Source organism: Pezoporus wallicus, unplaced genomic scaffold (assembly GCF_028554395.1).
Source record: "Pezoporus wallicus isolate ANWC-B61680 ecotype Strahan unplaced genomic scaffold, APGP_CSIRO_Pwel_v1 contig_3486, whole genome shotgun sequence".
Lineage (NCBI taxonomy): Eukaryota > Metazoa > Chordata > Aves > Psittaciformes > Psittacidae > Pezoporus > Pezoporus wallicus.
This window is the reverse complement of record NW_026642292.1, coordinates 3,940,365-3,952,911: the sequence shown is the minus strand read 5'-3', so window position 1 is coordinate 3,952,911 and position 12,547 is coordinate 3,940,365. Positions and strand designations below refer to the sequence as shown.

At 44.9% G+C, this 12,547-nt stretch overlaps 1 long non-coding RNA gene across 1 annotated transcript; it reads left to right on the top strand.

Moving 5' to 3' along the window:
* The first annotated feature begins 446 nt into the window (after positions 1 to 446).
* Positions 447 to 2,708, top strand: LOC130609543 (uncharacterized). The gene is made up of 2 exons (XR_008974808.1): positions 447 to 1,124; positions 1,722 to 2,708. It is a non-coding gene; the product is annotated as an uncharacterized LOC130609543 (long non-coding RNA).
* Positions 2,709 to 12,547: the final 9,839 nt, after the last annotated feature.

The following is a 12,547-nucleotide window of genomic DNA, read 5'->3' as shown; positions in this document are numbered from 1 at the left end:
ATGTGCTGAGAATTTGGATGTTACTGTCATCCTTATTTTACACGTGGAAAGTTTAAGTTAGAACAACTGAAGCAAAAACTCAGGATTTCTCCCTGAACTTGTGAGGTCCAGGATGAGATACGTGGGAACTGGAGTTCGGAGTGGCTCACTTTGTAGACTTTTGTAGGTTCAAATCATGTTTCCTATGAAGTTCCATAGTGGCTACCAGTACTCAGAGCTTCTGCAAATCTAGCCACAACTACTGATGAGGTGAGAAGCACCTTCCTCCTTCCTGAAGGAAGCCCTCTGGCTTCTTGGATACTAGAGAGATGGCAACAGGCTGGCACCTCTCCAGGGCTCGTGGTTGATTACTTTCATTGCAAGATTTTTGTCCTGACAGTTTCTTGCTTTGTCCTTTCTGTCTAGCAGCAAATGAGTCAGACCCAATCTCCTACAGTTTGTGGCCCTCATCTCTGCAGAGGAGCGTGTTCTGTATGAGGCTAGAGTTTCACAGAAAATAAACTGTGGATCATTTGATTTGGTGTTATTGTAATGTGTATGCGCAAAGGGATGAATTAGGACAACAGTTCATTTCTCCACTTCTGAGTATTTTTATCTGTAACCAGATAAGTGTGTGTGTGTATGCACACACAAAATTTATGTTTGCACTAGGAATAGTTGGTATGTATTCACTTTGTATTGGGGTTTCCTTATAGGGTATCTTAGCTTCCTGAAATATGTCTCTGGACCTACCTACAATTCCTGGACTTCAGGGGAATTGCAAGTGGAAGAGCAGAATAAATATATAAATGTATAGTATTACAGAGGGTCTCCTATGAAATAGCTTGTCTACTACAGTTTGAGAAAGAGCAATAGGGAAGTGACAACTTGCTCTTCAGCAGTCATATTTTGTATACTTTTACCTGGGCATCATAGGGTGATGTGACTATTGACTCGTGTCTTGCACTGATATTACAAGTGTCCTCTGGTTTTCTTCCCTGAATTCCGAAGTAATGACTGTCCAGTGCAGAAAACATGGCTGTTATTTAACAAATGCTAGGCAGCCTGTTAATGCCCAGTTCAGCAGAGTTTTCAAGTATCAGAAATCTTAACGTATGTTTTGGGAAGAATGCCCTTGGGTCAGTGTCGTGGTTTAAACCCAGTCAGGTAACTTGTTCACTCACTCCCAGTGAGTGGTGCCGAGCTGACAACAATCAAGGTCCGTGTCCGTCTCCCCCCCCTGCACCGGGGCTCTCCCCTTCCCCGCTCCCGGAGGAACGGGGAGGAGGATCGAGAGAGTGCAACTCCTACGGGTTGAGACAAGAACAGTCCAGCAACAAATCACCACCACTACTATCAGCTAAAACAATGATAAGGGAAAATAACAAGGGAAGAGAATACGATACCACCGGCCAAGAAAGAGAGTTCCACCCGGAAGCCCCTGTCCTTCCGGGTAACTCCCAGTTACCCCCCACCCCGGGCATGACGTGCTGTGGTATGGAATACCTCCCCGGCTAGCCCGGGTCAGGCGCCCCGTCTCTGCTTCCTCACAGCTTCCCCTCCTCCCTGGCAGAGCATGAGCCTCACAGAGTCCTTGGTCAGGGTAAACATCACTTAGCAACAACCGACAACATCGGCTTCACCAGCACTGCTCTCAAACTAGAAGTCAAAACACAGCAATGCACCAGTTAACACAAAGGAAAAAAACATGACTGCTACTGCTGAACCCAGGACAGTCAGAGACCCCCCTTTGGAGCCAGAATCAATCCTCTGACCAAGCTGTATCAAAAAGAAGGGGAAAGGTACAAAAAAAAAAAAGGTGCTAACTTTTGTCTTTATTGTCCTGTGTTTTGTTCTATGCTCTCCATTCACTCTCAGGTCTACATCTTCTATAGAAGTTAATGCATCTTTTAAAGAAACCCAACAAAACAACAAAACCACAAACAACCTCCCTATCCAAGTTTTTGTAGGATCCTTGTGTCAGATATGGGATGACAGGCTCTGCTCGCAGCTGAATATCCAATTTCTGGTGTAAACAGATGCCATTAACCTGAAAGATGACAATCAGAATGTTTGAATTCCTATGAATACCATTTTGAGACTGGGCAGGAAGCTGCAGTTGTGGTATCCTTACCCTTGCAATAGAGTTCTGTGGTCCACATCATTCCTTGCTCTCACATTGCACCTTTACACCTGTGCTAAATGGGCATTTTCTGAGCAAAGTGCACTGTTTGCTCAACAGAAGTGGGCAGGATGACACGTGGTTTGTTGCAGTGCACCTTATCTTGTCTCTGCTAATTGCTGTGGGTGAAGGGATGACTGTGCATTACCGCATGACTCGGAAACAACTTTGCTGGAAAACATGAATTTTTCTTCAGGTAAGCTGCATCCCACCTGTGTTTGTAACTGTGTATTTGTTCCTGGGAAGCACCCAAATGCTTGTCACGAATAGCTGGCAACTGGAAGCACCACAACTGGCGTATTCATAATGTGACTACTCTCTTACCGTACTGCAAGTATCCTGAGTGTTTAGGGTATGCATGAGTACAACTTCTACTGCTTGTCGCTGAACTACTGCTGGTAATGGAAAATTGGAATACAGTGTTCCCTGGAGAGTTTGTCTGTCATGGAGCTCAAGAGGTTAATATTTAGTTATGTGATGACACTATAATTTTATATGCATCTGCAGATACTCGTAATAGACATTAAAGTGGGCATTTACATCCTTATTATGGGTCAGTACTTGATGTCATAATAAAAAAGTCACATCGGAAAAGTACAGGATAAAAATCTGATTATGCACCTTTTGGAGTGTAAATGGCTTTAAAATTCAAATTGTCACCTGATGGGAGGGTCGGAAAAGAGTCAGAACAAGGACAAAGGGGCAAAGTTATGAGACACAAGGGGCAGGATAAAGGAGGAAAAAGAGATAGGCCAGACTAGGCCTTTGCTTGGGCAGTTTGTATCCATATGAATACTGTACTCCATTGCTTAGATATCTCATGTCATCTGATTAAACATAAACTTGAGTGAAAGGTGAGCTTTGTGAGGGGTAAACAGACTCCATATCTTCTGGTTTTCCCACACAGTTCAAATCTGCTCAGTGCTGGGAGGGCAAAAACTTCATGTGGGTTAATGCAGGGTGTTTATTTGGAAAACAACAAATATCATCAAAGCTAATAAAGTTTCCAAGGCAAGGTAGCAGCCAAAACTCTCTCATGATGCTGTCCTAAGTAACTACACAAGAAATGATGCAACTGCTGGCCCCAGAGCCTGAGGAGAGGGGTGGACACTGGGGAACCTGAGACTCTAAATCCTGAAGGGCTGAGTAGGTTAAAATCAACCGAGAAGTACAAAGACTAGGGCAGCATGTAGGGTGGACTGCATATGTGGTTGGATAGACCGGGACAGTAAGTTCATCTGCAATGCTCTCAAAGGGTTTCCATCACCTTGAATGTCTGTGGAAGCTGAAACCCCGTAAGATGTATGTATTTGAAAGGGTGTTGACCTTCCATTTCTCTACTACCTTTTTACACACATATATCTTAAAGCACTGTAGAAGTTGACTGAAAATTTAGGGATTTTGTTTTCTTTGTTGGAAGTAAAGTATGGGTACAAGGCCATGAGGTGAGATAAAAGTTACCTCTGCTGAAAGGGGAAGCCTCCTCCTTCCATCTCCACCCCGTCTCCTCTGCATGCCTGGCTGTAAGCTCCTGCTGCTTACCTTTCACTTTGTGGATCCCTTTAAGTCAGTCAACCCCCTTAACTGCAAAAAAATTACTTTTTTTCTGCTGGTTTAATCAGTTGATTTGGCTCAACTGGTGTGGATGAGGAGTGCCAGAGGCAGCCCAAGGCATGAGGGCAGGACTGAGGCTGGGGAGATGGGCGGGCTGGGAGAAGGCCCCATCATTTGAATGAGGGAGACAACTCAAATTGATAACACCAAGGTTTTACCTTTGGCTTAATCACTTACAGACCTGTGCCCACCACCTCGCCTTCTCCAGGGATTCAGCACCTCGTAGGAGCTCCATACAGTCCAAGGCTGCAAAAGGTGCTTTGGGGGTCGTAAAGTCACCTGGAGCTGCCTCATCAAGAGCTGTGTGCTCTTCTTCTCCCAGTTGCTCCTTAGTGGTTTTGACACCATCTTTAGCTGAGGTGAGAGGGGACGTTTCTTGTGACATTACCATATGTGCTTCCTAAGCAGGGATTATAGCTGCAGGGGACTTGCTTGCTCTAGAGAACCTAAAGTGTCTCTCACATGGATCTCTTCTCTTTAGAGGGCTGATTTGTATATATGGCGTAATGAATGACGGGGCAATATAATGAAAAATACTTAGTATCTCTGCATCATCTTCCATGTGATGAGAGCCAGCCTTTCTGGTGATTGAGAATGTTATTAAACAAGTCATCTGTCCTGTGCAACAGCTGTTAACAGAAGTAACTGAAATGTTGAGGCCTGCAAGCAGCATGCTCCGCAGCCTGATGGGATGGGATGTAAGGCAATTTTTTTCAGGAAAATAAGAGGTACAGACAGAAGTAAAAACTTTGCAAGAGTTACAATGCAAATCTGTGGCAGGCCTGAAAGGCTTTTGAAATTGCCTCCTGATTCGGAGAAAACTCCAGGAACAAACTTGCCAACAAAGTTTTCAAGCTGACAAGCAGGTATTCTTCATTGCGGCGCCGGGAGACACAGGGGATAGCTCCTCCTAACGTGTGTCTCCCCATTGCCACACAAGCTATCCTTTTATAGCCACTGGGCATACATACATATTCATGAGGCTACGTGTGGATTACATAATTTCCCAGAAAGCTCCCCACATGCGTACAGAATTGCAGTGGCGGTCTCTGAGGGTCGTTTACTTCTTCCAACAATCTTCATCGCTTCTGGCAGCCTTTGAAGCATGCGCAGTAGATGCTCATACCAGTTTAATTGGCTCATTAGCACCAGAGACATAATAATCCTCCTAGCCTCCTACTTATCAGTTAGTTTAACTGTAGCCCGTCCTGGACACCTGCGGTTCCCAGATATTCCTTATCCCTGTGTCCTGTTCTTCTAGACTGTTTTTCTTAAACTATGTCACAACTACAACGATTTATCTTGTGAGAACTCTCAGTATGTTCTCTAGCTGTACTCTATTTTTTTTCTCTATGTATCACGCACCTCAGTAATTTTCCATTGCTACTGTTACAAAGCCATCAAACTTAACATTACTTAAAACTAATTCTAAAGGTTTCTATATTCCATTTTGTGATTTTGTGCCCCCTTGTCTCACTCCCTAAAAGCCCTGTGTCCCTGCACTAGTGAGGTATAAATAAAACCCCAAGAGGCTGTCTGTCCATTCAGTGGATCAGACACTGAGCAGGCTGGTGGCAGTCAGTCAGACAATGAGCAGGAGGCCATTCAGCAATTAATAGATCCTGGTTTATGAATGGCCACATCTTCTGGCTCGAGTGGCTTTTGGCTGCTGAGAGAACAGGGATGGAGAACTCCATCTTGCTGTTTGCAATTAATGTTTGTCATTAAATGCTGACAGTGTGTTCTCTCCTCTCATGTATCTGGTCTTTGTTTATGCATTGGATGTTGGTGCAGGCTTCTGTGCTGTAATGTCTTGCGTTAGCTGCTGTTGAAAGGAGTCCAAGGAACAGTGTGCTTTGAGTTGGACAGGAAGGTGGCTTGGCACAAAAACAGCAGGAGCAATTCTGAAGGAAGGATGAAAACAGGTTTACTTAATTGGGAGGCTGGCAAGGAGCAAGCAGCAATGAGTCCGTGCACAACTCTGCTCCCAAATGTGATGCCAAACGCTTTGATGGGAATGAAGAGCTAGCTAGGAGGTACAACCAGCGGGAGGAAGTTGAGATAGCCTTGGAAGTTATTTGGTAGAGGGTGACTTTATCAGACATGGTATCTTCAGGTGGATAGGTGGTGCTTGAGGTGTTGGAGTGTGGGACCTTGAGAAGGAGACTTCAGTTACTGGAGATCACCATAGGGGTAGAGGTACATACGGAAGCAGTAATAAAAGCCAAGCTGTCTGTGGAGGAGAAGGAAGAGCTCAAAAGCAGAGAAAAGAAAGAGAAGAGGGGAAGAGGAGGAGGCAAAATCTCTGGACCCTCAGATGATTTAAAAGGCATCGGTAGGGATGAAGGGCAAGAGAATGACATCAGTTGTCCCATCTGTGAAAGGAGACTTATTCCATTATATGGGCTTTACATAGCACCTAGAAGGTCTAAGACGCAACATCTGGGTAACTCATAACACAGGTGCAATGGCTGCAGCTCCCTGCTGCTCCCCGTGCCGCTCAGCAGCACACCAAGCTGAGTTGGCCATTTTGGAAGTCAGGCCTTTTCACGCATTTGTGTGATGAGAACTTGAAATTTGACTCAGGAGAAAATGTGCCAGGATCTACAGGAGACAGGTGTAGTTTGGTTATGAGAGGGAAGTGCTTTAAGAGCTCTTTGTCTCCTGCAGCCCATCTACTCAGAATGGCTGCAATGGGTTATTTTAAGATCAGAAGTAAACCTAAAGTGAGTTGGTTTTCTTTCTGTAAGACCTGGATACCAACTCTGCCACTCCTCCCCTGCTCCTGTGCTCTATTCAATAAGGGGATGGAACATTAAGTAGGAATGGCAGGGGGGTTGGAGCTAGGTGATCTTCAGATCCTTTCCAACCCTAACTATTCTATGATTCTATGAATAAACAATGAATGCAGCTTCTTGCAGTTCTGCTTGAGTAAAACACGTTTCCTCATGCAATGGGGACAGACAGGGAAAGGTGTCATGAACCCAGGTTTGCCTCCGATGGATGCACTCAGTCTCTATGTCAACCTTTGTCCTGGCTGGTCACAAACTGCCTTTGCCCATCGGAACCACATTCCCAAAATACAAGTGGCTTTGGCAGTTGCACAAAAGTAGAGCCTTGGTACTCACTGGTCACTAGGAGCGGAGTGGGATGAACAGCATTATTAGGTACTATTTATTCACCATCGGGGACTGCTGTGTGTAACTGCCCCTCTGTGTGTTCCATTTCGTCCTGTAAATATTTTGCTGTAGTATCTGCAAACTTTGATGCAGAGTATCTTTGACAGCAGAGCTTCGGGTACATAACTCTGTTGATCTAGCACTTGTGTGATGGAGAAAATCGAGGTCCTCATCACCAGGAAGGTACCTTGCTCAGTCACTGCTCATGTAGCCTAGTTGAAGTGAGCATCTTTATCTTTTGCCATCTCTTACTTAGTCTTTCCTGGTTTTCCCATTCCTCTGATGCTGCTCTGCCAGTGCTCCTCCCCCATAGCCCACATTCAGGTGTGGCTGTTTAAAAGCAATCTCTGTCAACATTTGTCATTAATCTGTTTCCATTTTTATTTATAAAAGAAAGAGAGAGAGTGAGAACGGAACAGCAGCAGTAGCAGGGCAATTGCAGATGAATAATGAAAGGATTCATCACAGCCATACCAAGATATATATATTTTTTGCAGCCAAGCGAGACGGATTCCCATCACAGCTCGGGGACTCGTTCCACACAACCACTCATCTTTCATGCTGGGGGGAAGGGAAAGGTGGAGACAGTATCATTATGGATGTAACAGGGCTCAGAAGTGACTGGTCAAGGTTGCTGCTTCAGTTGCAAGGAATCTGCTTACAGGAATTTTCTCTCCACCTGGTGTTATTGCCTGGTAAAATGGTTTCCTTGTACAGCAGACTGCCACTTGCTAAAGGAAGGCTTAGAGTTAGCTAACAGGGATGCTTGCTAAGCAGTTGCATTACTAAAGACGGATAAGATGGCCAAGTGAGGGTTTCACAGGGGTGGCCATCTTGTCTTAGAAGGAATGAAGGACACACTGGGCAATGCAGGGGTCACTCTTGCTCACCTTTCTGTCTTTTGAGCCCACCCTCAAGTTTGCTGTCATATCAACAAACAACTCTCAGTTTGTCCTGCACCATCCAGCTTTACAAATCTGTCTGCCCTGTTGAGCAGAAATGTTTTGTCCTTCTTGTACACTTTTTTAGTAGGTAAGGTGGATGGAAATCCGTCAGATAGTGAATTCTGAGGGATTCTGCAGTCCTCAAGGTCTCTGTCAAGCCAGAAGAACAAGAACTGCCATTTAAAAAAAGAAGAACAACCGAAACAAACCCAAAACCCTGCAATAGGCCTGGTTGATTGAGGTGTGCACTCAAATCCAAAAAGGTCTCAATTTTCTCCTATCTGCCAGGTCCAGGGCAGCCAGGCCAGGCACATCCTGTGAGGGCAGTGCTAATGCTTCAGTACTGTTTGAGCTCTGCATGCCTGCATGCATGCAGATGTAGTGGTTATGTTCCTCCACTGCTGAAATGAGTCTGATTCTCCAGCCCTCTTGTGCTTATAGGGAGCTGATCCAGGTAATGCTGTTGCCATCCAAGGCAGAGGTGGGCTGTGCTGAGTAATTCTCAGATGCAGAAGTGCAGTTACTCTGTCTATTCCTGGGGTATAGAGGATCTGGGTTTGAGGAAAGGGCATGACATTTGTCTGTATTTTTCCATCTAGGAAAGCACTAAAGCAGGTTGATTTAAAGACCAGGATGGTCTCATTTTCAGGCGCTGCAATGACCTGTATTGCTGGTTATCAGTTCCGCTTCCAGTCGTGAGAGTCCATCAGCCCATAAAAAACACAAAAGACCTTGTCCCAAAGGACTGTATATTTGTCAGGCCTCTTGGCAACCTGGAATGCTTCATGCACCTCTGGCAAGGCATTAGCATCAGGGCATTCCTGTATTAAATCCTCCCTCCTCTCAACTGAAGCATAAGTGCCACTGGAGGCAATCCCAGTTGGATGGGAGGGTGCAGTACAATGCCACAGCTGAAGCGATCCTTGAAAGAGTAAGACAAGCAGATATGTTGCTTTGTTGGCCCCTTAGGGCTGTCACCTTGGCAGAGGGAAAAAGAGCTGTGATCTTTTTCTATTCCAGACCTTTCTAGTGCTCTATTTTTCCTGTATAAAATCACAGCCTTGCCAGCAGTAGAGGGATCAGGGAAAAGGGACCTGTTTCTTTAGCTGCCCCTCCATGTCCCTCTCCCTCCTGTACTCGGGGAATGCAGTGCTTAGAAGCTCAGACTCGGTCTGTGTCTTTTACCATTCCTCTCCAACATGTATCTCCCTTTGGAAAACCATTTAGTACATTTCCCCATATCCTGGCACAGAATTATGCCAGGTCATTATGAACTGGATGTTATTCAGTTTGGCTACATGATCCAGCTCCATTTATGCATCCTACTATGTCTCCATTCCTAGGTAAGAACCCTTGGTTGCTCAGCGGAGACACAGGTTTTCTGTTGAATATGGAAACCATCAAGTGTTGGGGAAGTACAACAGGAGGAAACTGCTGTATAAGGCATTTGCTTATTCCAAAAGAAAAAAAGTGCTTCAGCCACACTAGGACTCATTGTTGATCAGCTGCAGAAGTTGGTTCTTATACAACCTGTGGTTGGTTAATGGTTTCTCCTGGCAGATGTTTTTTTAATATCTCCACAGAATCAGATCCCTGAAGGTGGTTTTGCTTCCATGGAGACAAGGTTCTGCTAAAGCTAATGGTCATATCCTGACCTTCTTTGGATGTTGTCAAGTGCTTGGACATGGAGGGTGGGGGGGTAGGGGGAAACAACCAAACCCAAATAAAAAAAACCTCAAACAACCCAAACACCTCCAAAACCAACCCCCCCCCCCCCCCCCCCAAAAAAAAAAAAAACAACCAAAAACCAAAAACCAAAATAAAACAGAAAAAATAAACCTCCAAACTAGCCTTTTCATACCTGTAGTATATACTTGCAAAACTGGCTTGAATGGGCAGGTTTGAATCTAGAGCAGTTCTAAAAATGCTGTGTGCTTCCTGCTTTTTCTTGATGGCATTATGGATTATTAATGGAAAGCTTGCTTTGTTGCAGCCCAGGAAATTGCCTTGCTTCTAACTGGTGCTTTCTAGGTAGATATGTGTAAGAAATGTGTAGGAACATGTTAGTGAAGGAGAAAGTTCTCTTCTGACTCCAACCAGCAGATGTTTTATGAGATCTCATCCTTCCAGTCACCTTTGCCCCAGTGGTACTTTCACTGAATTCTTCCATTTCAAGCGCTGGTTTTAGTGACTCTGTGCAGTAACTCATTTAGGGCCTTCATTATTTGGCCTCCATGTCTATTCTGTCTAGCCCCTTCTCTTCCTTCATACACTCCCAACCAACCCAGGAGCTACTCAAGCAGTATTTTTCTATTATTTTACAGACATGGTGGTTTTCACTGCATTCTGTTGTGCTTCACAGTTTCTGGGCCTTGCTGTGTACATACTCATACGGGCAGTAAAACCACAGCACAAGATTAAACATTAAAGATGGCCACCAATTCTCTAACACAGGGTGTCACTGAGATATTTCACATTTAAATAACAAAGGTAGAGTTTCTTTAGCCTTGAACAGCCTGTAAAATACTGCAAGAAAATCACTGCTCTTGCTGAAGGCTTGTGATGCAGCAGCATACAGGCTTTTACTGGAGCTGTCTCCTCCCAGCCATGTAGGCTCTTCTCAATTGGAAATATTTAACACCCTATTAGTTTCTGATGTGCTCTTTAATATATCGGTGATCTCAATGTTCCCAGAGAGGCCTCAAATTATGAGGATATAACCAGGCGCAGGTTTGCATAACCTGCTTTGAAATGCTTCACTCCATCTGAGGAATACTTGGGTTATTTTAGAGTTGCCATGGTGTTTGCATGCTGAAAAATCTGCAGTGTCCAGTGAGTGGTGGCTGAAGAGCTTTAAACTCCTTCAGCACGGTTCATATGAAGAAAGTCACTGGGTAGCCTTCTGGAAAACTAGTTCTTCTGTTTGGGAGATGTAAGAAGTGTTCTTTCAGCAAAGTAATCCATAGACCAAAGTGATGACTGAGCAGCTGCTGTAGCCCGTGGGATCATTGTAAACTCAGTCTTTCCTCACTTTCTGTACTGCTATAGTTCCTAGATGGTTCCGGTTGTACCAAAGTCCAGCTGACCCTGGGGTTTTACAGACTTTGAAAAGGAGCATTTACTACCCAGAGAATGTACCATCCAAACAGAGAAAGATGTGGGTGTACGCCACAAGTAGTAAAGGACAGGAAGGGCAGGATGGTACATGATCTGTGATGACATCAATGTGAAATAATATAGCAAAAAAGACAGGCTGCTGAATTGTTGATTGCTGAATTAATATTCCTTAATTTTCAGAACCTGAGCCAAGGCATCTTGGGACACCAGCAGAAGCACATTGAAAATGATCAGGGAAGATACATGTATGAAGACATGTATAGGCAAAAAGAAGAGGAATCAAAATAAGAGGTAGATGTGTTTGGAATAGAAATCTAGGTCCCCAAACTTCCTTCATTGTGCTTTCTTCTGATGAAGGAGGCACAAAAGGAGACCCAGGCTCAGTTTCATGTACTTCTGATTTGAGGCCTGAGCTGGGGAGATGTTTTGCTGGTGACAGTGGAATGGTGGTAAGTGTAGTTTTCCTTTCTGCAGTGCCCACGCTTTGTGCTTCAAACCTATGCTTTTAATGGGAGGATCCATTTCTTTAAAAGAAATCTAAGAGGCCAAACTATTACCTGTAGGAATGGAATTTCCTGCACCAATGCTACCAAGTGGGAGCAGTTCAGCAGTGTCCTCCTTGGACTGGTCAGTTCCCCCAGTTGCTGCTTACCCAGGGTTGCTCTATGGCCACTCTTCCCTGTGTCTGATGGCATGAATGCAAAAGGATCTTCCCTTGCTGATTCCAGCTCTCCTAAATAATGCTGTTTTTTTGCTGATCTGTGCCCAGAACCAGAGGCTGCAATAAGCATGTGTAAACAAGGTGTCTCAGTGTGTTACCTGTCAGTCCCTGTATTTCCATGTTCGCCTTGGGAGAGCAGTGAGGAGAGAGCTGGGCTGCTTAGTTTGACCTTGCTTTTTAGGTTTTCCTCCTGTTGTTTGCTGTGTTTTGTTTTGTTTTTTATTCTCTTTGCACATGCCTCTAATTGATCTTGAAAACAAGGGGCAGTTAAAGAAGACGTTAAAGGTGAAATGAAGCCATAACTGTGACTGGAGACTTTTATTAAGTGTGGCAAAGTTCCCTGGGCTGCGTAGAAATTGTTTATTGATTTTGGTATGGCTGGGTGCTCCGGAGTAATCGCCCGCAGAACCGCTAGAGAGAGAGCAGAGAGGAGAGTGCTTTGCCAGGTCTCTGCTGCCTCCTGCCCTGGCTGCTCTTCCTCCTGCCTGTGCTGGTGGTCCCCTCTTAAGCTGTAAATGAGCACCACAGCTGGTTAACTCTTGTTGCAGCCAACTCCTGCAGCCCAGAGCTGGGCTCTCCCTGCTGCTCCAGAAATGGCTGGTAAAGAGATGGGAAGGGAGGAGATGACTTTGACCGTCTATCATACATGCAAGCATGGTATTGCTGAGACTTAAGCTGGCCTTTGGCTCTTCCAGCTGTTGGTTGTTACAGAGAGAAACCTACCTATGATAGTCAGCAAGGTTAGTCACCTCTGAGCCTGCTTAACCATGGGGCAGGTCAATTTTTTGGCATGGCAGAGATGAACATGTAC